Below are 27,613 nucleotides of genomic sequence, written 5' to 3' on the forward strand. Positions count from 1 at the left end.
TTATTGATTAATTTTTGTTACAGATGATTCTCCTTTTTTCCCCCACTGATTTCCCCCTCCCTCTCCCTTCCCTGCCCCTTCCCCAGATTGTTGTCCATGTCCACTGTTCATGCCTACATGCGTATAAGTTCTGTGGTTCATCCCTCCCCCACTTCCCCACTCCTTAGGGGATTGTCAGTCTGTACCCCGCTTCCACGTCTCTGGGACTACCCCATTCCTCAAACTATTATGTTCATTATATTCCACAAATAATGGAATATATGAAATTTGTCTTTCTCTGTTTGGCTTGTTTCACTTAGGATGATACTTTCAAGGTCCCTCCATGTAGACTCAAAGGATAAGAGATCTTTCTTTCTTACAGCTGCATAGTACTCCATTGTGTATATGTACCACAGCTTTTTTATCCATTCGTCTACTGATGGGCACTTGGGCTGTTTCCAGATCTTAGCGATTGTAAATGGGGCTACAAAGATGGGGGTACATATATTCTTTCTGATTGGTGTTTTATGCTTCTTAGGGTATATTCCTAGAAGTGGGATCACTGGGTCAAATGGAAGATCAATTTTTAATTTTTTGAGGTGACACCATATTGTTTTCCATAGTGGCTGCACCAGTCTGCATTCCCACCAGCAGTGTACTAGAATCCCCTTTTCTCCACACCCTCGCCAACACTTGTTGTTTGATGATTTGTTGATGGCGGCCATTCTGACAGGTGTGAGGTGATACCTCATTGTTGTTTTGATTTGCATCTCTCTGATGATTAGTGATGATGAGCATTTCTTCATATGTTTCCTAGCCATTTGTATGTCCTGTTTGGAGAGGTGTCTATTTAGTTCCTCTGCCCATTTTTTAATTGGATTCTTTGTCTTCCTTTTGTGGAGTTCTATGAGCACTCTATATGTATTGGAAATTAACCCCTTATCTGATATATCATTGGCAATTATGCTATCCCATAGAGTGGATGTTTTTTATGTTTTGGCCTTAAACATTTGAGTTCATTCTTACCCTATAAATTTATTTATATTATTGATCACCGTATTTTTTTCATTCCAAAAAAGGTTGAAAATAACATCCTGCATGGCATTAACTTTTCTAAAAGAACGAAGATAAACTGAGCAAAAAAGTTAAATGACAATGCATTTAATTCACAACAAATATCTGTTTTATTTAATGTATATTATCTAGATCATTTTCCAGTTCCAGCATTTTACTTTGGTACTTATAATTTGAATTAAGATCTTACTTTGCTTTGGTAAACATTTTTTTAAATTAAAAAGCTCTCACATTAAAAAAAATACATATTTTTATTGATTTCTTAGAGAGAAAGGAAGGGAGAGAGAGAAACATCAATTGGCTGCCTCCTGCATGCCCTGCACTGGGGATCAAGCCTGAAACCTGGGCAAGTGCCCTGACCAGGAATCGAACTGGGACCTCAGTCCATGGGACGATGCTCAATCCACTGAGCCACACGGGCAAAGCTCTCACATTGTATAAAGTTAATTTGGTGAACGTTTGTCCCTGTTTCCAAAAGTTGCATGAGTAGGAGAATGTCATTTCATTTTTGAGCTTGAGTTTAGTCCCAATGTATTCCTAACATCAATCTTAATTGGGTCTGTGGAACACTGTCTCCAACATATCCGAAGTTTCTCCATTCCACAGATCTCTCATTCCAACTTCAAATTGCTTTGGGAACTGGGGAGCAATTACAACTCTTGCATTACAAATATTTACTCTTCCACATCTGTGGAATATTGTTTGTTAAACCTGACCTTAATTCAGAATGCTGACATAAATACTAAGGAGAAAGTACTGGTTCTTCTAGGAGGTGGAAATAATTTATCAGTAGAAAGGTAAGTCTTTAATACCATGAAACTGTAAATCTTTATTCCATCATTCAAGCTATTATTAAATATGGATTTAAAATGTGAACAACATGAGGAAATATAGCTACTAATTTATTATGATTACCAAATAGCTATGATTTATTGTCACTGTTATTTCTGTATAATGCCCATTAATTCGTAAAGCAGTTTCCATATGCTACTGAATTTTTCTCAAAACAAACCTGGGAGAAAAGTAAGACAGGTATTTTTTATCACTACTTCGCAAATGAGAAAACTGAGACTACATATTAGAAGAAAAGAACCTTAAACCTAGAACTTTTGCTTCTAAGTCCCAAGTACTTTTTCACTAGGCTCACCTCACGCTGTACCGGTTCAAGTGAGTACTCCTAGGTGATCTTCTGCCCTTGTATCATTTGCATAAGATGTCATTTTGTTAGTACTGACTGAAAGATACTTTAAAAAAATCTGAGCCGGTTGCAAATGAATAGTTTGGGCATGTTAAAATGTTCTTGAGTATGACTCCACAAATACTACACAGGGAAGTTGCTTAAGCACCTAGAGTGTAAACCTTGACCAATTCAGCCCACACCCAAGATGTGCAGCCACTTCGTTAGGCTCTAGTGTAGGGGATGAGCAAGGCAGACCAGCTCCTTCCTGTCTCTTGTTTCCTTATAATATACAAAATAGCCCATTTAAATTTCTAGGAGAAGAAGAACAAAGGCAGCAAGACAGAACTGGCTCGTGGTGGGTTTGAATGGGTGAGGGGATTTCTGCCTAGGCAGGGAAGGCTTGCAACAGGTGGCAAGAAAAGTGGTTTATGTGGCCTAAAATACATTGTCGTTAACATTTTTTCCCAGGTGGAAGCCAACAGGCTCTCCAGGACTGGACCCCAAAGGAGCTGGATCTGGAACATTACCATGTTCCTTAGTAAATTAGTGTTTGCATGCATTCTGGGGCTGATTGGAGTGCGCCTGTCCCTTATCTAAGGCATCCCTTGACCAATTTCTGTATTCCACTTAGGGAGAACTTTGATTTCACCTAAGAAGTAGTGTGGAAGAAGAAGTGAGCGTAGAATCATATCATAGAAAATGAAGTATTCTGAGACAGATAATTTAATCCCACAGCCTGGAACCTTCCATCATGATAGGAAGTACTAAGTTCTCAAGACTTAATCATTCTCCTTGTGCATTGTTGATTAAGTTTTACCTTTATGACTTTAATATATTTGTGGTCTCACTGACCATTTTCTGTTGCTGAAACGTGTTTTCCATACAGTTTAATTCTATCTGTTGGGCACAGAAGTACTGGAAATAGAATGGGCTTTGGGTTTTGTTTCTGTGACAATATTAACCATGTGACTTCAACCAAATGAACTAATTTCAAGCACAGTATCTAGCACATAAAATCCTGCCATAGAAGTTGTTTGCACAAATGAAAGTGTTTTGTTGTTGTTGTTTTTTTCATTTAAGTAAATGAAAATTTTTAAGGTACTGCTGGCCTTTACCTGAATAAACATACACTAAAAATTGCTTTGAGGCTCAGTTTTCTTATCTCTAATTTGGAGATTCAGTATTCTCATTTGCATCTCTCATCCCAGTTGAAACTTTCTCCTTTGTATTCTTCTTTTTTTAATCCTCACCCGAGGATATTTTTTCTTTTTTTTTTAGAGTGGAAGGGAGGAAGGGAGGGAGAGGAAGAAAGGGAGAATGAGAAACATCGATGTGAAAGAGACACAGCAATTGGCTGCCCCCACATGACCCCGTCCGGGGCTGGGGATCAAGCCTGTGACCCTTTGGTCCTTGAGCTGTTGCTCTAACCACGGAGCCACACTGGCCAGGGCATCTATTTTGTATTCTTTAACTGAGATGTTTCTTTTCTTTTTAAATTTTTTTCTTTATTGATTTTTAGAGAGAGGAAGTGAGGAGAGAGAGAGATAGAAACATCAACGAGACAGAACATCGATTGGCTGCCTCCTGCATGCCCCCGCTGGGGATTGGGCCCACAACCTGGGCATGTGCTCTGACTGGGAATTGAACCGGTGACCTCTTGGTGCATGGGTCAATGATGCTTAACCACTGAGCCACACTGGCTGAACCTGAATTGTTTCTGAAGTGAGAATTCCTCTGCTGAGTTTGGCTTCTGACTCTATGACATTATACACTGTAGAGAAATCTTTTCACCTATCGTCACAGAACAAACTGAGTGTTAGAGTGAGGCAGTGAGCTTATGCTGACATTCTCAGAATGGTTAGTCTACGTGGATCCTAAACTTGCACTTTTGGCTAACCAGAAAACTGTTGGCAGTTATGAAAAGATGATTGTATGTGTGTGTGCATGTGTGCGTACCAGTCAGTGAATAATGATAACCTAATCTAAATATTTTAATTTCTTGTGTCATATAGCTGCTCAAAAACCTCATGCAACCAAAGTGTATGATGTCAGTTTTGAAGGGTAGTTAAAAATCACAGGGTCTAAATACCCACCTTGGGCTTGGTGCCTCTAACCACGGGCTTCTTTGCCACAAAAAGAAGTGGCAATTTGTCTGCCTGACTTTTGGGCCTTTATATACATTTGCTTCATTTACCTTTCAAAATGTGCTTTGTGTAACTTCTCAATAGAAACCCCCTTGTCTGCAAAGGAGGTGCTGCCAATATGCTTACTTCTAAACTTTGCTCAGCCTATTTTCCCTGGGGTACCCCCTCCCCCTCTTCTCTTCCAAACTGGCCTCCTGCTTTCCGTGCTTGCAGATCCAGCCTAGGGATTCTCCCAGAACTCTCCCTGCCTTGTTTATTTCTCATTAACCTCCACCTTCTAGAAATACAGTATTCACGCTGGTCACAGTGTAATTATGTTCTGTATCAAATTGTTCCATGTGTAGTTGTACTGTTTCTCTCACTGAATTGGAAACTTTTTGATGACAGCCTTACTCAGCTTGGAATAGGAATGGGTTCAAGTTAGGCTATTGGCAATATTTTATACATACTATAGTAGTTCAGCAAAAATCTATCCTGCTTTTATAAAATTTGTCTTTTAATGTTATTATTTTTTTGAATTATACTGAACAGTGAGATATGGCCCTGGAGTTTGCTGGAAAACATGAAAGAAGTATGCCCTCGGTCATTTTCTAGGTTGATAAACTGGTCCATCTAATAAAACAAAAGAAAATCTATGTGTATCAGAAACCTCTGGATAGTCAGCCAACTCACTACTCAAAATCTGGCCCCATACCCACTGCTTCAGCAAAACATGGGGACTCATTAGAAATTCAGAATCATAGGCCCTGGCCCAGACCTACTGAAAGAGAATCTGCATTTAACAAGACCCCCAGGTAATTTACATACATATGAAATGTTTGAAGGACTAAAATAGTTGACTTTTTTATTATTACACTAAGCCCCCAAATTCTAGATAGTAGTTGGTAGGAAAACTATCACTTTTTAGTACTACAAAAGTTTTTGGGTTTTGTAGCCCAAAGAGCTCTAGAGTTCATTGGCAAAGATTTGAGTCAAGCTCTATCTTTTACTTACAGGCTGAATAACTTTGGCCACAATCTGTCTTTAACATTTGAAAAAATGTGGATAATGAGAAGAATAATTTGTGGGGTTTTTTTGTAAAGTATAAAGTGCTACATACACAAATATATTTAAGCATTATTACAGTTTCTCAGGTTTACTTAAATAAATTACAAATAAGCCTGAAGTCACAGAATAAAACAAATAAAAAGTGACTATTGTTCTTCAAAGGTTCTCCATCATATATGTGCATAGTTGGTCTACACACTGGTCTTGTAATAGGAACTAACAAATAGTGAGAGAGGGCTGTAACTACGAGATCAACTTTAGCCTTGAGCAGGTGTTAAATTGCAATGTACATGGTTGGTTCAGTTTACTATAATCAAATGTCTGTCCTATAAAACCACAAAATTTAACTAACTAAACAGAGATACAGAATGTCAGGCAGACAAATATTCATAAAAATCAACCTTACTTTACATTTTTGAAAATTTCTGTTAATCACCAAATCAAAATTCTAGTCCTTGTTGAAATGTCTTTTACCTTCCCCTCTTTTCTCACTGGACCTAAGTGAAGAAAGCAGGTTTGTTGTTTGAAATATTCTAAAGTCTTTTAGAAACTCAACTAGGGTGTCATCAACAGTAGGGGAGGTAGCTTCTGAATTTGCTTCTGATCCTAGGTAGATCTGAACACATTAAACACAAGACATAGAAACTCTCAACTTCCCAGTATCATTGTATTCTAGGCACAAACAGTTGAAGATAACAACATATGTCAGAAGCAGATGACAGCAGTAAAAGAAAATACTCTTTCTATGTCACCCTAGAGTAATGCTTATTCAAGACATCTGTTACATTTGTTACTTGGCAGTGAAAATATTTTATGTTAGGTCTTCTTTTGATATCCTGAATGCTGGAACATGGATATTATAAACAAGACATTTGTGAAAGAATTCATTCTTCTGGGACTCGCTGGTTACTCAAAACTTGAGATATTCTTCTTCTTCTTTTTTTTTTTTTGCTCTAATTCTAATTATGTATCTAGTGATTCTGATGGGCAATGGCATTCTGATCATAGCGAGCATCTTTGATTCCCGTCTTTACACCCCCATGTACTTCTTCCTGGGCAACCTCTCTTTCCTGGACATATGCTATACATCCTCCTCTGTTCCCTCAACCTTGGTGAGCTTAATCACAAAGAAAAGGAACATTTCCTTCTGTGGATGTGCAATACAGATGTTCTTTGGGTTTGCAGTGGGATCAACAGAGTGTTTCCTCCTCGGCATGATAGCTTTTGACTGCTATGTGGCCATCTGTAACCCTCTGAGATACCCCATCATCATGAGCAAGGTGGTGTATGTCCTGATGGCTTCTGTGTCATGGCTCCCTGGTGGAATCAACTCGATTGTGCAAACATCTCTTGCCATGCAATTGCCTTTCTGTGGGAATAATGTTATTAATCATTTCACATGTGAGATATTAGCTGGCCTTAAGCTAGCTTGTGCTGATATATCCCTCAACATTGTTACCCTAGCAATGTCAAATATGGTGTTCCTGGTTATTCCACTGCTAGTAATTTTTTTCTCCTACGTGTTCCTCCTCTACACCATCTTGAGAATGAACTCAGCCACAGGGAGACGTAAGGCCTTTTCCACCTGCTCAGCACATTTGCTGTGGTGATCATATTTTATGGTATCATCTTATTTATGTATGCCAAACCCAAGTCTCCAGACTTGGTTGGAAAACAATTTGCAAGCTATGGAAGGGCTTGTTTCCATGTTTAATGGGGTAGTTACCCCCATACTAAATCCCATAATCCATAGCTTGAGAAATAAGGAGGTAAAAGCTGCTATAAAATATATGCTGAGTTGGAAAGCTGTTAACCAATAAGACCAAATGAAAATGTGGGTCTTTAGTATATTAAGAATAGAAATAGCATCATTGAGCAATCATCGAAGACCTTCCGTGGAGAAAGCAAAATTATATAGAGAAGATTTTATTCTTTGTTCTCAGTTGCTCAGCTTAGCTACAATTTCTGAGAAGAGGAATCTGCTATAAATTCAGATTTTAATAGGTTCTCATCCATAACTCATAAAGACAATGAATTCCTTTAGAATCGTACCCTCGACATATCTGAAATGAGTGATATTGATGTACTGTGTGGCAACATAGTGAAAAACATCACACACAAGATTTGGAAATAGAGAGGCAAGAGTATTTTGCTGAATTACAACCTACTTACATTAATATTGGGGAAGGTATTCATCTTTTCTAAATTTTAGTTTCCTTATTTGCAAAAAGGGAGTAATTAAAGCACTGCTCCCAGCATTATTATAAAGATTCAGTAAGGTACAGAAAGCACCTGGCATAGCACTAAGTTCATGGTAGTTGGTTTTGTAGAGGATGTTGAGCTTGACTTTTCCTGTTGACTCAATATTTAGGAATGGAAATGAAAACTCTGAATTTAAGGTAAAAGATAGTAGCTAACACCTCTTATATTTTTTAAGATTATTATTAAGGGCAGCTACTTTTCCATAACTATCTCTCGATATATAAAGCAAACATCAAGAAAAGGGAAGATGAATCAAAGGAGACTTTTAAATCGTGAGGAGTGCTCCAAGAGTGGTGAGAGGTGTTTCACTACTGTGCCTGTGAGAGAATGGGGAGACTGTTGTGATCCATGCCCAATAACCAGGTGCTACGAAAGAGCCTGTTGAGGTGTTGGGCACCTGCAAAGAACCAATGTCTAGCCCGATGAGTGGAGACTTGCTGAGCTTTTTCTCTCCGGGTTCTAGACTAAGTCAGTTTAGAGAAGAGCTGGAGGATGGGCATTTTAAAGCTGAAAATAGCCAGAAATGTTTTAGCTTGCCTGAAATGTTTTTCAGGCTCCGAAAGAGGGCTAAAATTAGCACCTGGGAAGAGAAAACCTTTTCATTTTATACTCCAGTGAGTTGAAACTCCTCAGTAAGCCAATTAAAAATTCCCCTTTACTTTCTGTAGATTCTTCTGTCATGGCTGAGCATTGTATATCATTGGTCCACATCACCAGCCATTGTGACACCTAGTTTCAGCCTTATTTGTCTACCTAAATTTTCTCTTTCCTGTTGGTTTTAGCACGATAATATAATTGCAGAATTCCTAGCTAAGAGTTGTACTCTTTGCCAATCCATATCCTTGGGGTAAATCCAGATCTTGACCTCAGTGATCTAGTCACTAAGATCTTGTTGCCCATCTACTGTCTCCCCTGGGTTGGTGTGTTGTCACTTCATTAAACCCCCAGCTTCTGGTCCTTCTCCTCTGGTTTGGATCACAATGGGTGCTGCTTTTGGTTCTATTTAGACAAGTGTGAACCAACCTCTGTTGGTGAGGCTCTTTAACTTCTGCCCACCCTGACTTGGATGAGCCTTACATTTCAATCCAATACAGGTTTAATTTTTTTTACACTTTGATTTATACTACCAAGGTTTTAAGCACATGCACAAGGTCCTGCTTCAAAGCTGGAATGACTACATTAGTAACAGGCAAATTAACTTCAAGAAATAGAGTATTATAAGAGATAAATGATTTAAAAAGGTCAAATCATTAAGAACTTTAAATAAGAGGTAAATGTATATATAGCTAACAGTATATCTTCAAATTCTTAAAGCAAAAATTGATACAACTAAAGGAAAAATAGACAAACCTATAATCAGATCTAGAAATTTTTAAAACCCACCTGTAGTAATTGGGAGAATAAGTAAATAAAAATACAGTATGGATTTAGAGCATTGAAAAAACACTATAAAACATACTGATCCATTAGCATTTGCAAAACATTATTCACCAATTGCAGAATACACGTTTTAAATATACGAGCCTGGAACATTCGCCAAGGTGGTTCATAAAACAAGTCTCAGTAAATTTCAAAACACAGAAAACATACAGAGATTTTTCTCTGACTACAACGGAAAGAAATTCTAAACCAATATCAAAATAATAACTAGTACATTTGAAAACATTTGTAAATTAAGCAATACACTTATTAATAAAAAAATGTGCCAAAGAGGAAATCACAAGGGATACTGAACTGAATGATCGTGAAAATACAATCTATCCAATTTGTGGGTTCCAGCTAAAGCAGTGTTTAGGCAGAAAGAGTTTTTAAATGATCTAGTAAGAAACAAGAAAGGTTTTAAGTTGCATAAAATTTCAACTGAAGAAGCTAGAAAAAGAACACCAAAATAATTCCAAGTAAGTGGAAGGAAATCATAAAGATAAAAAAAAAATAAATGAATTAGAAAACAAAACCAAAAAAAAAAAAAAAAGAGGGGGGGAGAGAGAGAGAGAAATGAACAAAGCCAGAAGTTGGCTATTTGAGAAGAATAAATTTGTTACACCTCTAGCTCACTTATTAAGGAAAAAGAAGCGAAAGCACAAATCCAACATTTAGGAAAGAAAGAAGGGATATTACTGTCACTTGGACAGCTTTGCTTATAAATTTTGACAATTTAAAGAATAAACCATATTAATCTTACAGAAACATTTACACACACTCAGAAAACAGAGGATCAATTTCTGTATCTGGAGGGAATCCCTATGAACCTTTTTTATGAGGCCAACATACCCTGGTACCAGCACAACTTTATGAGACTATTATTATAAAAGAAAGTTAAAGACCAGTAGTACTCATGGATATCTACTCAAGAATCATTAAAAATTAGCAAATCAAATCCACCGTTATAGAAAAGGGCGTTAAGTCATGAACAAGTGAGCGCAAGCTAGCAGTAAAAGGATACTTCCACAGGAACATCAGCAAGATGGTGGCATGAGAGATTCCAGAGCTCATTCCCTCACAGAAATATCAATTTGAACAACTGTCCTTAAATAAAAATACCATCGCAAGAGCAAAGATGCCAGGTGAGTAGTTACAGATTGGTACATGTTTCTGGATTTCCATCGAAATCCAGCACAGAAATAAGAAAAGATGCCTTGAAGAGGGTAAGAAGAAATGTCACATTATCCATGTTACCCTTCCCAAGCCCCAGCAGTGAAGTGTATGGAAACAACTTCCTCATGGGGCAAGACGAGTTCAATGGGCACCTGACTTTACCACGGACCCAGCACCAGGCCCAGGCCCGTGCACCTTGGCACCAGGCTGGCATCTATGGCCCCAGTCTCCAGGTTCAGCCCATTTCTCCACCCCAGCTCCCCAGAGCAAGGCTCCCAGCAGCCACAGCGCGAGGCCAGTTCTAAAGGCCCCAGCCCTCGTGGACTCTGCTCCATGCCTGCTTCTGTGAACCCAGCTTCCGGGCCTGCCCCGAGCATTAGGCCGACACCCACTGTCCCAGGATTTAGGCCCCCTGTGATCATCTCAATGAATGCAAAGAAAGTTTCGACAATATCCAACACCCTTTATGATAAAAATTTTCAAAAAATTGTAAGGAATGCACCTCGACATAACAAAAGCCATATATACAACCCCATTGTTACCTTCATACTCAAAGATGAAAGGCTGAACGCTTTTCCTCCAAGATCAGAAACGGAACAAGGGTGGCCACCCTTGCCACGTCTGTTCAGTATAGTACTGGGTAGTTGTAGCCAGAGCAATTAGATAAGAAGGAATGAAAGGCATACAAATTGGAAAGGGAAAAGTAAAATTGTACGTATTTGCACATAACATTTTATATATATGAAACCCTAACAATGCCACACACACACACACACACACACACACACACAACCCTGCTAGAACTAATACATTTAATAAAGTTACAGGATACAAAAATAAACAAAAAATCACTTGCATTTCTGTACACTAACAATGAACTATCAGAAAGAGATATTAATAAAACAATTCCATTTACAACAGTATTAAAAATAACAAAATGATTAGGCGTAAATGAATCAAGGTGAAAGATATGTACACTAAAAATTACAAAACAGTGGTGAAAGAAATTGAAAGAGACACAAATAAATGGAAAGGTATTCTGTGCTCATGGATTGAAAGAATTGATATTGTTAAAATGTCCATATCACCCAAAGCAATCTACATTCAACACAATCCCTACTAAAATTACAATGGCATTTTTCACAGGAAAAAAAAATCCTAAAATTTGTTTGGAAGCACAAAGGACCCCAAATAGCCAAAGCAAACTTGAGAAAGAACAAAGCTGAAAGCATCACACTTTAAAATTTAAAATATGGTACAAAACTGTAGCAATGAAAAGAGCATTGCACTGGCATAGGAACAGACCTATAGACCAATGAAACAATACAGAGACCAGAAATCAATCTGTGCACTATGGTCAATTGATTTTTTTTTTTTTTAAATCTTTATTGTTGAATGTAAAATGTATTACAGATGTTCCACATTTTCCCCCCATTGACCCCATCCTCCCCACTCCCGCCCCCCTCCCGCCTTTTCCCACACTAATGTCTGTGTCCACTGGTTATGCATATAAGTTCTTTGGTTTATTTCTCCCCCCCCCCCCCAACCCCTTTCCCTTTGAGGTTTGTCAGTCTAGCAATGATTTTGTATTTCTTAATCCCTTCACCTTTTTCACCCATTCCCCCAACCCCCCTCCCGACTGGCAACCAACAAAATGTTCTCTGTATCTATGAGAATGTTTCTGTTCTACCTGTTCATGTTGTTTGTAGATTCCATTGTTGATAGATATGTATTCATTGCCATTTTGTTTGTTCATATATTTTATCTTTTTCTTCAAAAAGACCCTTCATCATTTCATATAATAATGGTTTGGTGGTGGTGAACTCTTTTAACATTTTCTTGTCTGGGAAAGTCTTTATATGGCCATCTATTCTAAATGACAGCTTTGCAGGATAGAGTAATCTTGGTTGTAGGTTCTTGCTTTTCCTCACTCTGAATATTTCTTGCCACTCCCTTCTGGCCTGCAAAGTTTCTTTTGAGAAATCAGCTGACAGCCTTATGGGAACTCCCTTGTAGGTAATTAGCTGCCTTTCTCTTGCTGCTTTTAAGATTCTCTTTTTGTCTTGAACCTTTTGCATTTTGATGATGATGTGTCTTGGTGTGGGCCTCTTGGGGTTCATCTTGTTTGGGACTCTCTGTGCCTCCTGGACTTGTATGTCTGTTTCCTTCACCAAGTTAGGAAAGTTTTCTGCCATGATTGTTTCAAACAGGTTTTCGATTTCTTGTTCTCTCTCTTCTCTTTCTGGCACCCCCAAGATGCGAATGTTGGCATGCTTGAAGTTGTCCCAGAGGCTCCTTACACTCTTCTTATTTTTTTGGATTCTTTTTTTTTTTTTTGCTTTTCTGTTTGGGCATTTTTTGCTTCCTTATATTCCAAATCGATGGTTTGCTCCTTGGATTTACATACTCTATTATTGAATCTGTGTAAATTATTCTTTATTTCAGTTAATGCCTCCTTCAATTCTAACTGTGCATCCATGATTTCTGACTGGTCCTTTTTTATGCTCTTGAGGCCCTCACTAAGTTCACTGAGGTTCTCACTAAGTTCATTGAGCATCCTTATAAGCAGTATTTTGAACTCAGCATCTGTTAGGTTACTTATCTCCATTTCGCTTAGTTCTTTTCTTGGAGTTTTGTTCTGTTCTTTCATTTGGGACCTGTTTCTTTGTCTCCTCATTTTGGCTGCCTCCCTGTGTTTGTTTCAGTGTATTACTTAACGAGAGGTATGGGGCTATCTGAGACCAGATGCTGCTTGTTTGAAAGAATTTAGGAAAAACCTGAAGCAGGATCCAAGATAGGCCAATTCTATGCTAAAGCAAGTGGCGACAGCTTGGGTGGGCCTGAAAGTCGGGTGGGCCTGAAAGTTGGGTGGGGCGGGGCGGGGCCTCAGGGAGTCAGCAGGGCGGGGCTACCAGTGTGAGCCAGGTTGCTGGAGTCCCAGATATGGCTTCTGTCTGCCACCCCAGGGAAGGGCTCACCAAAGGAACAAAGGCCTCTGATAGCGCGTTTGTCCCGGAGAAAGCCCCCTCTCCAGCCCTCGCTCCAGTGCCAAACAGCTCAGTTCTTCCCTGTATGTCTCTGGTGCTCCTCGAGCTGTCTCCCCTCCAAACTCAGAAGGAGAGAGTCCGATAAGTCCGTGCGCGGGCCCTTTAAGGAGCTGCCTGGGGCTCCAGCCACCTCAGCTTCCCTGAGCCTCAGTTCTCGCTGGTTTTTCCAGCCAGAAGTTATGGGGATTCTTTTCCTGGCACTGGAACCCTGAGCGGGGCACCTGGTGTGGGACAGGGACCCCTCAGTCCTCAGGAAGGACCTTCCCAGCCGAGGTGTCCTCCTGATTTTTATCCGCCACACGTGGGTGTGGGACCAGCCCGTCCCCTCCGCCCTCCTACCAGTCTGGATGTGGCTGCTGCTTTAATTCCGTAGTTGTAGGACTTCCATTCAGCTTGATTTCAGGCGGTTTTGAATGATGGTTGTTCTGTAGTTTAGTTGTAACTTTGATGTGGTTGTGGGAGGACGAGATACCGCGTTTACCTCCAGCCATCTTGACCAGAAGTCCTAGATCCTTTTTATATACATATCAATTTTAGAATCATCTCATGAATTTCTCCAAAATTTCTGCCTGATTTTTGAAAGTGATGGTGTTAATCTATAAATCAATTTGGGAAGAATTAATATCTTAATAATATTGAATCTTCAAATCTGTGACAAGGTACCTCTTCAATAGGTTTTCCTTAATTTCTCTGTAAAAGCTTTTTAGCTTTTGGTATGAAAGTCTTGTACATCTGTTAATTTTCTCTGTTATTTAATATTTTTAACTTATTACAAATGGCTTTTAAAAATATTTTTTTCCAAGTATTAGCCTAAGCGAAATAAATCAAACAGAGAAAGACAAGTATCATATGATCTCACTTATTTGTGGCATATAATGAACATAACAGTCTGAAGAACAGAGTAGTCCCAGAGACATAGAAGTGGGGTACAGCCTGACAATCCCTAGAAGAGGGGGAAAGGGGGAGAGATAAACCACAGAACTTACATGAATGTATGCATGACCAATGGACATAGACAATAAAGCTGGGGACAGGGTGGGGAGGGAGGGGAAGGAGGGTGTCAATGGGGGAAAAAGGAGAAACATCTGTAACAAAAATAAATACATTAAATAAATAAATAAATAAATAAATAAATAAATAAAAGAAAGAAATTGGTAAATAAAGAGCTACTATGTAAGTCATAGAGAGGTGGCCAATTACAGAAATAAAATTTAGGATATGAATTAGTATTAAAATTTTATAGAGGAAGCACTAGGTAGAGAAAGATTAGTTTAAAATATGGTCTAGATAGGCTCAATTTCTACTTCTCTGAAAAAAAAAATGTTTTTTCCAATTGTTTGTTGTTGGTAAGTAGAAATGCAATTGGTTTGTATGATGTAACACATGTTAATAGCTTGGTAAATTCTCGTATTAATTTTATTACTTACTTTGTGGATTTCTTATAGTTTTTTTTTATATATACAACCTGTGCATAAAGACAGTTTCCTTATTCCTATCCAATTGTAATGCCTTTTATTTATTTCTCTTGCTTATTGCATTGCCTAAAACACCCAATACAGTATTGTTATATAGAAGTAATAATAGTGGACATTTTTGCCTTGATCTTGATCTTAGCAGGGGAACATTCAGTCTTTTAATTGACTTTATTCTGCTGTTTCATCTTGAACATATTTCCACATTCAACCTTTCTTATTGTGGTCTTGTCTCTAAATGGAGGGAATTGAAATAGATAGTCTTTTGATTTTCAACTGTAGCAATTTTGGTGAAATTTACCATCTTAACCATCTTTAAGTGTACAGTTCACTATGGTATTTATATTCACATTATTGTGCAACAATAGAATGTTTTCATCTTACAAAACTGAAACTCTATACCCACTATATGCTAGTTCTTACACCCCCTTCGCAAACATCTTTCTATTATATGTTTCTATGATTTTGACTACTTCGTATGAGTGGAAATCACACAGTATTTGTCCTTTTGTGACTGGCTTATTTCACTTAGCACAATGTTTTTGAGGTTTATTCATGTTGTAGCATGTGACAAGATTTTCTCTTTTAATGCAGCATAATAGTCCATTGTATGTATATACACATTTTCTTTATCCTTTGAATTGTTGATGGGCATTTGGGTGGCTTCCTCCTTTTGGCTATTGTTAATAATGCCATATTAAACATGAGCATTCAGATCTTTTTTTAAGATTTTGTTTTGAGTTCTTTTAGATATATACCCAAAAGTAGGACAGCTGTATCATATGGTAGTTCTATTTTTAAAATTTATTGAGGAATCTCCATCGTGTTTTCCATAATGGCTGTACTATTATATTCTCACCAACAATGCACAAAGGCTCCAACTTCTTGACCTCTTGACCAACACGTGGGCAGAGGAGCTATTGGATCGAGTGGTTCCTCTTACTTAAATGACAGGTATTGCAAATCAACATTTCCTCCCACCCAAAGAAGCAAGCAAGCAAACACCCTGTTTCTTCTGCTGTATTCTGATCTGTGTGAGGTGCTGGTGATCAGACAATGATAAAGGTAAAAACCCTTCTCTTAGCACTTTCTCAGTTTAATTAGGGAAATTGGGGTAAGGCTAGAGTTATTTGTGAAACATGGGAGTGACTGGGTAGCCTTTGCTGTGTCTGGGACGGGGATACAAAGGACCTCCCAGAAGAATTGAAACCAGAGTTGAATTTGAAAGGTTGTCAAGGGCAGCCGAATGAGTATGTAAGAGAAATGCCTCATAGGCAAGGAGAGTAACATGTACTTAAACCTGGAGCTGTAACCTGTTATTTTGCATTTCGGAAAAGGTAAGTAGAGCAGGGTGACCTGATCATTAAATGTGAAAGAGAGAGTAGCAAGTGATAAAGCTGGACTGGTCGCACGAGTGTCTGTGCCAACTTAGGGGCTTTATAACTCACATTTTAGGTACTAAAAAAGGAGTTTTTTTTTTTAACCAGGAGAAAAGGAATATGAACATGGCTTGAATTTTTAAAACAATCACTTTGGTGAGATTAGAGAGACGGCATTAAAAATAAGACTGAAATTTAAGCTCTGACAATGAAAATGGATGAGAGGAATTTGAGTCCTGAGATGTTAAGATAGACTGAGATATATATTGCTTGGGTTATAACGTCATCTGGTGTTCACTGTACTGTATAACTTGATTCAGGGAGCTGGGACATCTTGTTGAGCATAATTTCAAAACATCTGTAAAAGAGGAAAATGAGCTCTCGCAGGCGCTTAATTAATACTTTATTTTGACATGTTCTAGAAGTTCCTGGGAGCAACGTGAAAGCTGTACTGATAAAGGGCACTGGGGGGATGGATGACCCCTTCCTGTGATCCCAGGGGAACTGTGTACATGGGTACACTGTGAGGGAAGTGACTGATCGGGCTGTGGGATTTCCGTCTTTGATGCTTTACCAATCTCCCCTATGGCAGAGAATAATTCATTCCTGACCAAAAGTACGTCTGGCTGAAAATTATTACACCTTCCCAAAGAAGAGTCCAGATCCAAGGAAAGACAACTTCATGTAAGAAGTAAGGCTGTTACTCATGAAGAAGACTGAATGGAGCTAAGTTTTCCGGAGAGGGTCCCTGCAGAGAAGAATTAGTTTGGTAGGCTGGTGTAACAAAATGCCCAGACTGGGTGGCTTAAACAACAGACATCTGTTTCCTCCCAGTGCTGGAGCCTGTAAGTCCAAGGTCAAAATGTTGGCAGGGTTGTTCTCCCTGTGGGGGCCTGCCCTGAGGCCTTTCTCCTTGGTTTGCAGATGGCTACCCTCTTTGTGTGAGCAGCATGGTCCTCCTTCTGAATGCACCTATCTGGTGTCTCTGTGTCTAAATTTTCCCTTATAAGGACACATTCATACTGGATTAGGGCTCACCATAATGACCTCATTTTAAATTGAATATCTCTTTAAAAACCTTATCTCCAAAATATAGTCACATTCTGAGATGCTGGAGGTTAGGACTTCGACATATGAATTTGGGGAGACAAAATTCAGCCCGTAACAGGGGGTATGGTCATTTGGCATTTGGTTATTTTGTACTTCAAGAATATAATCAGGGTCTATTATTAAGGCTCATACCTGGATGTGGGAAAAATTGAGGGATCCCGTGAAGTAGTATGCTCACCCAAACTCACACTGATAGCTAAGGAGTAGTGAGATTTCTTTCTTGGTGGCAGGGAGCATACTCACCTGATAAACTTTCTGACACCTTTGTTGAATTGGGACGCCAGCGAACAGATGCTTTAGGCAGCTGTATCACTGTTGACAGCTGAGTGCACAAAACTGTGTTTGTACTGCATTTCCAAAAAATTAAAAGGGCATTGTCTTGTCCCCAGTGAACAGGGACCTCGAGGCCTGAGGATGTCAGTATTCTGTCGTTTCTGCTTTCCAGTATAATTTTTGCTTTGTTAGGATTTTGTAAGTCTGGAAGAGAAGCTAGATTGTTTTAAAAAAATTATGTTTACGAAATAATTTCTAGAAGAAAAGTCAAAGAAGTGTGGCCAAAAAATAAAAAATCATCAAAATAAAAAGTGGTTTTCAGACAGAACCAGGTACATGGGGGCAAAGCCAAGGGGTTAGAAAATCCAGAGAGATGAAAGGAAGCAATAATGGATCCAAATGGACAGAGGGAGGGCTGTTAGTGAACAGAGTAAATAAATGTGTGGGACTTTGGATATTTATGATAGTGTAGTGAGAGCAGAATAAATTAATTTAAACACACATACATGTCTGACCCTCTCATCTCACATGATGGCCTATTTTGTGCCATCCACTTTTGATTAGCATTATGGTGCCTGGAATATAGCAGTGGCTGAGTAGAATAAATAAATAGTTCATCACAAAAGTCATGCTTCTGCAAATTGGCAAAAGATAACGAGCAAGGGAAAGCTACACTGGCCTGCCCTGGGTACAAATGGAAGGTGTGAACTCTATACTCCCGCAGTTTTCTAAATACAGTTTTAACTATGCATCCTTTGGAAAAGACTGAGTTTAAATTTAAGCTTTATACTGTTATAATCCTCTATTTTCACTAGATGGCAACAAAGACTAGCTTGTCTTTAAGGCTACCCTACTGAAAATCCTTCTCAGAAATCCACTGGTTTGTTTTTCTCCCTGTTGTTATTGATATTTACAAGTAGTGAAAAAGAGTTGTTTTCCTAATGTATTTTACTCAAAATATTTTTAAAAAACTAGTGAAGAAAGTTGATAGTGTCTTACATCAAAGATGAAATACTAAGTAATAGGTCTGTGCTCAGCATTGAGCTGGTGGCTATAGGGGATAGAAATAAGGAGAAGGCTTCATCCAATGCCCTTGAACTCATTAATGTCTCCTACATCCATGTATCAGTCAATAGCTCTTTTCTTTTGCCAAAGCTTCGGGTAAACAATAGGAAAGCTCTATGAGGAGTACACGGGACCCTAGGGCTATTACTGTGTCTGCTTTGTGTGCTCACAAGAGACTAAGATAAGATACAGCATTGGTTTCAATAAGTGACTTTTAAAGCTTAGGCCAAGGTTGTCCCATCATATGCTTTCACTGGGGGTGAGAGTGTGGTAGTGGCTCCTCTTGACAAGACAGACACAGTTGTTTGCAATCAGTAACTTCAAAGAAGGTGTGTTAGTTGGCTAGGGCTGCTATAACGAAGTATTGCAAACTGGGCCACTTAAACAACAGAAAAGTGTTATCTCACAGTTCTGAAGACTACAAATGCAAGATGAAGGTGTCAGCAGGGCTGGTTCCTTCTGAGGACTGTGATCTGTTCCATGTCTCTTGCCTAGCTTCTGGGGATTTGCTGGCAATCTTTGGCATTTCTTAGCTGGGCATTCCTTGGCATCACTCCAATCTCTGCTTTCATCTTTGCATGGTGTTCTTTGTGTCCATTTCTGTATACAAATTTTCCCTTTTTATATGGATACCAATCTTATTGGATTAGGGGCCCACCCTACTCCAGTATGATCTCATCTTAACTAATTACATCTGCAGTAATCCTATTTCCAAATAAGGTCACATTCTGAAGTACAGGGGGTTAGGGCTTGAACATACTATGTGTATTTGGGGAACATAACTCAACTCTTGACTGAAGGCTTTAAAACTAATTCTCAAGAGGGTGGTATAAGTATCCTCTGATTGATTTCCTTTGTGTGTGTGTGTGTCTGTATGTTAATTTAATGAGATGGCCAACATTCCCCTGTAGAGAAGTATACAAAATATATTATAGAATACTTATGCTAAAAAACAATTCCAACTATGTTTTTCTCCTTCCCTCTATTCCTTTGTTCTTCATTCTTTCCTTTCTCCCTCTCTTCCTTTTTTCTTCATTCTTTTCTTCCTAATTATTATTACTTTTATACAATGATGTTGAGGTTACATTTGGTACATGACTGGGAAATATTGAATCAGTAGAAAATAGGAGGAGCATAACAGTAGGAAAGTATAGGAGAAGTTTGTAGCTTATCAAAATAGCACTCAAACTTCATATTTTAAACAAAATATGACAACATAGAGCCTTATTAAGTTATGACTAACTAAGGTTTCTATAACAGATATTCTAAGATCTCTTAGCCAAATGGACTTAAACTTTTTTTTTTAGTGTTGAAGGACACTCTAGCTGCTTATCTCGTAGGCAAGGCAAGGTACACTCCTTGTAACATCATTTTTTATTTTGTTTGCTATCCAAGATGAAGTCCATTAGGGAATGATGTGGCCTGTAGCAGCCAAACCCGTCATGAGGAAGAATGCTCAAAAATAGGATGTTAGTGAGTTTAGCAAGTGCATTGCTCAACCATGGTTGAAGAATACTTTTCACATGAAGGCTCAGTTTTCAGAAGAGAACTCTGAGATAGACTAGGCGTGATTTATCTTCAGGAGAATAACCCTATTTGGATAGGCTTATTTAACAACCTGGATACACACCTGTGCATCATGTAGCATGAAGAATTACCTGAAAATCCACTGTGAACAGGGTCAAAACCCAGGAAAAGTGCCAGAAACTCTGCAAGTGGGTGATGGAGATCCTATACCAGCTTGGGAGTGATTCTTGTATTCTCATGATTGCCTCTTTTCTCAAACCTTTTGACATTCTGCTGGCCATGTTTACAGGTTAGGCAACTAAGGGTGGGCAGAACACTTGAAGAATGCTTCCTGGATGTATCTGAACACATTTGCTGGTATGATTGTCATTAGTAGAGTCCTCTTTTCCAGTGAAGGGCAACTCTTGAATGTCCCTATTAACCTTAATGTGCTCAGTAATTCTGCAATTCATCAGCATTCTCAATTACTATTATTTAAATACCTAACTCTTCTTCCACTGGCTTAAATTTATTTTCAAAACTCACTTTTGCTTCATTCAGCAGCTTTTAAATATATGAAACAAATTTATCCCTGATTATAATTATATAATTGAGTCATGCAATAGTCCTATTTCAGCAGACAAAAAAAAATCTTCCTAATGTGTATGCCAGATGAACTAGACTTCAGAGGACACCATGTATTTTAGCTGCTCTGCCAATGGAGTAACTGTGAGGTCCACTGTTGTAAGAGAACACAACTCAAGACCTGGGAGGAGAACTCAGACAAAACATAGACTCTGTATTACTAAAAATAACAATGGAAGCCCTTGTGAGACCTACTGAAAAATGGAGATCTACATACCAATAGAAGATATAGTCCAAGTCTTCAAGGAGTCACACAGACTGAAGATGGCAACTCATCTGTTTTCACTCACACTGTTTCTAGCATTGAGCACAACGTAAATACACAGGCACTGAACAGACCGAAATAGTTAACCCAGTAATTTTGGAATTGGAGGCCCTATTAAATACTCTTTAAAAAAATTAAGGACCAGCAATTTATTTGACAAATAACTTTCAGGCAAGTCACAGGAGAGTACAAGTCCAGATGTTTTTATTGTTGATTTTAATATTTTAAAGAATATATAATTTGGAATTGACAAACATGATTAAATATGGCCTTACAAAATCAAATCAAACTTATAAATTTGTAAATCAATATAAGTTATATATCAATAAGAGTTGTATGTCATGGAATAAGTTTAAATTCTCTGCGACCCTGACTTCTTATTAATGCATCATAATGCCCAGCATAGTATTCCTGCCAAGTGCATGGTATTTGCTCCCATCGCAAGTGCTCAGTAACCACTTATTAATTTGAAATTAAAGCAGATGTGTCCAAAAGTAATGTCAAATCAAAAGCAATGAAAATTCTTTTGTAATAAAAGCTTTACAGCATGACGAAAGGTTTAAATCTCTCATTTAGCATTGCTTGAGTTTCTACTGTTTACCAAATACCCACATTTATGATGCAACTTCCTTTCAGAACATTATTCACTATTCAAAGATAACAAATTTTCTTATCACTTTGATATAGAATTAAATAGCATATCATTCTCTATTAATAGAGACAAAGAGTTTTTTTAAATTAGGTTCTTATTGAAAACAGTATTCTTCCTAGTGTGAGAAAGATCACATAATTTCTAGCCCTTAAAAGTCTTTAATTCCATGAAAATTAATGCCTGGAATATTTCAAGTAGGAGATATGTACAGCAGTTCACTTATTTAAGAGCTTGGTAAAAAGTCATTTCAAAGAGATTCATTTCAGGGAGGACATTAATTATAGCAAGAGGCCTTTTGATATTGACATCATGTTTATGCTAAGGTCATAGACTCTCATTATAATTTAAGTGTTTTGACATATGCTGACATGTTTAACTTGCTGAAACACATTTAAATATTTCTGTAAATCATCTACCAAAGGTGAAGAGAAGACTGCCCAAGCACCAAGTATCCTTGAGAAGTGACTGCGGGCTTCACTCTAAAATCACGTCACAGGCTCCAAGTTGCGAGTCCTTTTGCAGCGTAAAATAAAAATGTTTTATATGCCTTAATTGGTCCAGCGAGTATTGTGCTTCCATTTCTACAGGGGACATGGCCAGGTCACTTCAATACCTGTAGGTAGATAAAACCATTCTCTGGGATGGTGTCTCACAGGACTCAACATACAATATCCAAGAGTTTAATTATCTGCCAACATAACCATACAGTTTACAAACAAGAACAAAGATAAATGAGTTATGGACAGTGCCCAAGCCATACCAAAGTGATCAGAGCAAGAAAACCTGGTCACCGAACCTTCTGTTGTGTGCATGTTCCTGTGAACAAAAGAGGAGTCTTACCTGCCTGACTTGAAAAGGAGGAATTTTGTCCAAGAGAGAAACACTTTATCCAAAAGACGCAAAGAATGACTACAGGAACAGTGGACAGGATTGGGGGGAAAGGGGAGACTGTTGCTTTTCTACACCTTTGTTGACATATTCCAGAAGAGCATCCAATTCCCTTACTCTGATCCTTACCGTGCAGTCTTCCGATGACACCTCCATTTCCAAACCACTGAAGTGTCTTGTATCTAACAGCAGGGAAAGCGTACCCTGAGTTTGTTGGAAATGTTCGCTCTTCCATAGTAAATTAACAAATCTGCCAGTATCTGCTTTGCCATCTACTGCCTGAGAATGCTGTCATAAGCCCTTCCCCGACAGGCTAGTTCACTCTCGGCACACTGGCAGATGCAAATGTCTGGGACTGAAAAGGAGGGGATGGATATAGATATCAGATCTGTCAAAACTTACCACGTTGTTTACTTTAAATATGTGCAGTTTCTTGTATATCAGTTATATCTCAATACAGCTGTTGTTAAAAACATCAAGGGCCAGACTCGGGGCGCTGAAGCTCAGCAAGCTCTGGGGGGCCTCCGGGAGGCTGTGAGGCCAGCCAGGGCCCGTGCACGTGCTCTTCTTCGATATCCGTGCCCGTTCAAAGTCAGCATACTCTCATTATGACCATCGCTGATTAGTATGTGACTCAAACCACCCAGATTTTCTCAAAATCAGATTTTTTTAATTTGAAAAGCAAATATATCAACTGTAAAATGCATAGATGTCAAGTTTTACTATAAATTCTTCCAGTTTATAAGAAACATGTTGTGCTCTGGCAGGTTTGGCTCAGTGGTTAGAGCGTCGACCTGTGGTCCAGAGAGACCCGGGTTCGGTTCCCGCTAGGGGCGCGTACCTCGGCTGCAGTTTGTCCCTGGCCCTGGCTGGGTTGTGCGGGTGGCAGCCACTCCATGTGTCCCTTTCACCTCGATGTTTCTCTCTCTCTCTCTCTCCCACTCTATCTGAACAAAAAATGGAAAAATGTCCTCGGGTGAGGATTAAAAAAAAAAAAAGAAAGAAAAAGAAACATGTTGCTATTATACATCTTAGCATGTTAGTTAATTCTTCTGCTAAGGTTCTTGATGTAAAGCTGGGATCAGTCAACCAACAGCTTGTCTTCGTGCCTCGGCCCTCCCACTCTTGGTAACAGAAAGGACTGGACTTGTCCCTGGTGCAACAGCAGTAACAAATGTGTGAGTGATTATTATGAGCTAGCCAGTATACTGGGTATTTTCTCATACATTTATCTAATTGGCTCTTTGCTTTGTAAAACAATTTCCATTTTGTAAGTGATGTAATAGAGTCTTAGAATAATAAAGTAACTTGAAATCACACAGTGGTATATTTATAGTTGGAATCTAGGCTTACCTGACTCCAAGGTCATGTTCCTCATGGTATTACCTGCTCTGACTCTCAGATTTATTAAATTAGTTTTAATAAAGCTCATGTCCTTTACTAGTACAATAACTTTCTGGTAAGGAAACTTCTACATCTCAAACAACCTAGATGTTACAGTGAAATAGATCTCACCAATTAGAACAATGGAATACAAAATGTAATATCTAGTAATTGGATTGATTTAAAATTTCTTAGTAGACTTCCATTTAATTAAAGATGTTAAACTATTAATTAACTCAGCCATGGTTGGGCTGGGTTGATTGTCTGTGGCTTAATTGCTCCAGTGGCCTCTGGGTTGGCAGTCTTTTTACAAATACATTTAAAGTCAAATCCATTAGCTGGCACCAGTAAAAGGCTACTGAATTCACTATTTAGCCTGAATTTTCTCAATACATCAAGGTCTAATAAGATAAAATAAATATAATTATAATGAAACGTGTTGTTAGAACTGTCTGAACAAATTGCTCTGGGAACTAGAGGTAAGAACAGTGAATGAATCACCTGGGCTCATGGGCGAGCTTTACCAGCGAGGAGGTAGCATTTAGTTCAGGTCTTAAGGAATAAATGGGCGTTTGCCAGGTGAAGAATTGAATAAGAGAAATGGCTTTGCAGACAGTGGACCCAGGTTCTACAAAGGCATTCACCTGTGAAAAAGTTGTGTAAGACCATAGAATGATAAGAAATGCAATGTGATAGGTTTTTATTTATTTGTGTTTGTAATTGTGAGCACATTGGGTAGAGGTTAGGACAGGTAGCTTGTAAGCCAGAGATAGATCTGGATGCTTGACCTGCAGAAGTGCTTGACTCTGTGTTGCTTACAGGCTTTCTCTCTCTCGTGAGAGCTTCCAGTCCACAGAAGGAGATTCAGTGATGCAGACTGAGGTTCTCCATCTTCAGGTAGGTTCTAATTTTAAACTCTGATGATCTCAGCTTCCTGGACTTTGATTGGCCTTTGCTTCTGGCCATGTTCATTGTATGCAGTAAAAAAAAAAGCATAAATCTTTTTATTCACATTGGGCATTCTTTAACTAAGTGATTGTCAATGTATAGTTATGAGACTATTGTATCAGAAATATCTGGAGAGCTTGCTGAAAAGGCAGATACCTGGGTCTTGGGATTCTGTAATCATTGGTTTGACTTAATGCCAGAAATCTAAATTTTTAACAAACATTCTGCAAGATTCTGTTACACATATGAATTGTTCAATAGGATAAAATAGAAAAAGATATAGTTACATTGATTAACTGAAACTCACATAACTTGAACATTTTCTTCACTTGAAGAGAAAAGAAAGTACAAGGTAATATATTGAGAACATTAATACAGAATCACAAGTCTAGTTTCCAGATTTAGAAGACACATACAACATGGGTCAGGATTAATTCAATTTATGTATTTTTCTTGTACACATCACAGGAGAAGCTACAAAATGAAAGCCCATTCAACTGGAATTTGCCCAAGGAAGTGTTTGTTTGGGCCTATACTCTAATTAAAAACTCAAATTAACTCCTCATTTAAACAGCAATGTTTTATACAAAATATTGCAATCAAGTAATGCGATATACAGCTATAACTGATTAGGGGATCACCCTTTGGAAAAAATCCAGGATATCTAGTTCACCACAGACCTCACTCAGCCTGTTCCACCCCGGGCTCTTTCCTGTCTCCCCAAATCAAGGCCATTCCACATCTGGCCACTGCATTGCTCCTGGTTTCTTGCCAGCTCTTTCCTCAATTCTCATGCTCAAGCGCTGCCAGGTATCAGGAGGTGGTTCTTTGCCCATGCTCCCACTTAGGTAGAAAATGTCCTTGTCAACTTTATATTCTTGGTAATCTTTAAAGACCCATTGCAAGTATAATACCAATTATACAATCTTCCCTGACTCCTCCCAGACTAAGTTAGGAATTCCTTCTCTGTTCTCCAACAACTTTGCAAAACTGTCTTGTACCTCTTATCACTTTGTACCATAAGTAGCTATTTGCTTGGACATCTCCACCACTAGACAATGAATTTATTCAGTATTTGCCATTTAAAATAAATTTTCACCTAGGCTTGATATAGAAAGGGTCATATCTAACCCACAGTGAGCCAGAAGATCTAATAATCCCGCAAACCCAGTTCCTTAATTATCTTAGTAGAATGTGAGGCATTATTTTAGAAGGATGCATAACCATTTTGACTTTTACCCAGAAGTGTTTAGACAGAGTTCTTAAAGTAGGTCCAGCGTATTCTTTCTGACTTCATTATTGTGATCACACCTTCTGAAATGAAGTTGAATATATCACAGAAGACCTAAAAAACCTACTTTATTAAAATTCTTGCCATCAGATATATTACAAATACATCTTAGCTGAATGTGACTTGTGCTAATTGCTTAGAAGAAAATCCTGTTTTATATTTAACTATAGACTTATCTAAGATTGAAGTCACATTTGATTCTTAATTCTATTTATTCTCTTTTTGATAAAATAGTCTATTGCCCCTTCATAATCATGCCAGTTTCAGCTAGCTACTCTCTATCACTTTCAACATTCCATTTCCTCCAAATATTATCTAAAGTTATTTTTTCTGTTCTTGAATATACTTATTAGTTTCTCCCTTCCTTTTGCTGGCCAAATGCCATGTGTCTTTTAATTAATTCCTCCTATAATATTTGCATGCCTTGATTCTTTAATTTATTCTGTCTATACTCCTGCATTACTTAATTCTAGGGAACATTTGGGGAATGATATCGTTTGCATAAAGGATGCTCCACAAATAAATTATGCTGCTTCCAACTGCCAGAATGGGTAAGCAAAAGTCTTGAAAGCCATTTCTATCAAGTCTATCTACAAACAATGAGAACACTTGTTATTCATGTAAGTTAAAGCTACACTGGAGGCCATTAGTGCACTGTAATTGCACTTGCCCACTTCTAGTTTTTAAAAAGCAATGCTGAGTCTAAATGTTCAAAATTACTTTTTTTCCAGCACCAGTCCTAAAGAGAATGTATAAATCTGGCTCTGTTTGGCTGATAGTTCTCTGTCCAGATGGAATTGTGTGTGTGAATTTTTTTGAGCTCTACAAGCTTAGACAATCCGGTGATTGTCCCGTTATATTTCACAAATCAAATTCCCGTCCTTTGTGAGTTGTTGCCAATATGATAGCATTTAATTTCTTGAAAATAATTTCAATTCCATTAACATTAACTTGGTGAATGAATATAAAGCGTATTTTTGGAAGCTGTTAGGAGACACACATGAGCCTGCAGAGGAGGAGAAGGTGGGTTGGAGGCAGAGGTACTGGCACTGAGTGACACAGTGAGCAAAGTGTCTGATCAGAGGTCTCCAAAAGGGAGAAGGAGAGAGGATATGGAGAGGTGGCCAGCCTGGGTGATGTTTTTCGCTTTTTATTTTCTATTAGCTGTCTTTATTTATTTGTTAATCCTCACCCAAGGATATTTTTCCACTTTTTTTTTTTTTTTTTAGATAGAGTGGAAGGGAGGGAGAGAGAAAGAGAGGGAAACATTGATGTGAGAGAGACACATCATTGGCTGCCTCCCACATGACTCTGGCCAGGGCCTGGGACTGAACCTGCAACCCAGGCACATGCCCTTGAGTGGAAATTGAACCCGTGATCCCTTGGTCTGAGGGCCAATGCCCCAACT

The 27,613-nt window shown here is 38.5% G+C and overlaps 1 pseudogene; it reads left to right on the forward strand.

Annotated features, from left to right (window-relative positions):
- Positions 1 to 6,274: 6,274 nt before the first annotated feature.
- On the forward strand, positions 6,275 to 7,244 carry LOC118629963 (annotated as a pseudogene).
- Positions 7,245 to 27,613: the final 20,369 nt, after the last annotated feature.

The sequence above is a fragment of the Molossus molossus genome, unplaced genomic scaffold (assembly GCF_014108415.1).
Source record: "Molossus molossus isolate mMolMol1 unplaced genomic scaffold, mMolMol1.p scaffold_m16_p_14, whole genome shotgun sequence".
NCBI classification, from domain to species: Eukaryota; Metazoa; Chordata; class Mammalia; order Chiroptera; family Molossidae; genus Molossus; species Molossus molossus.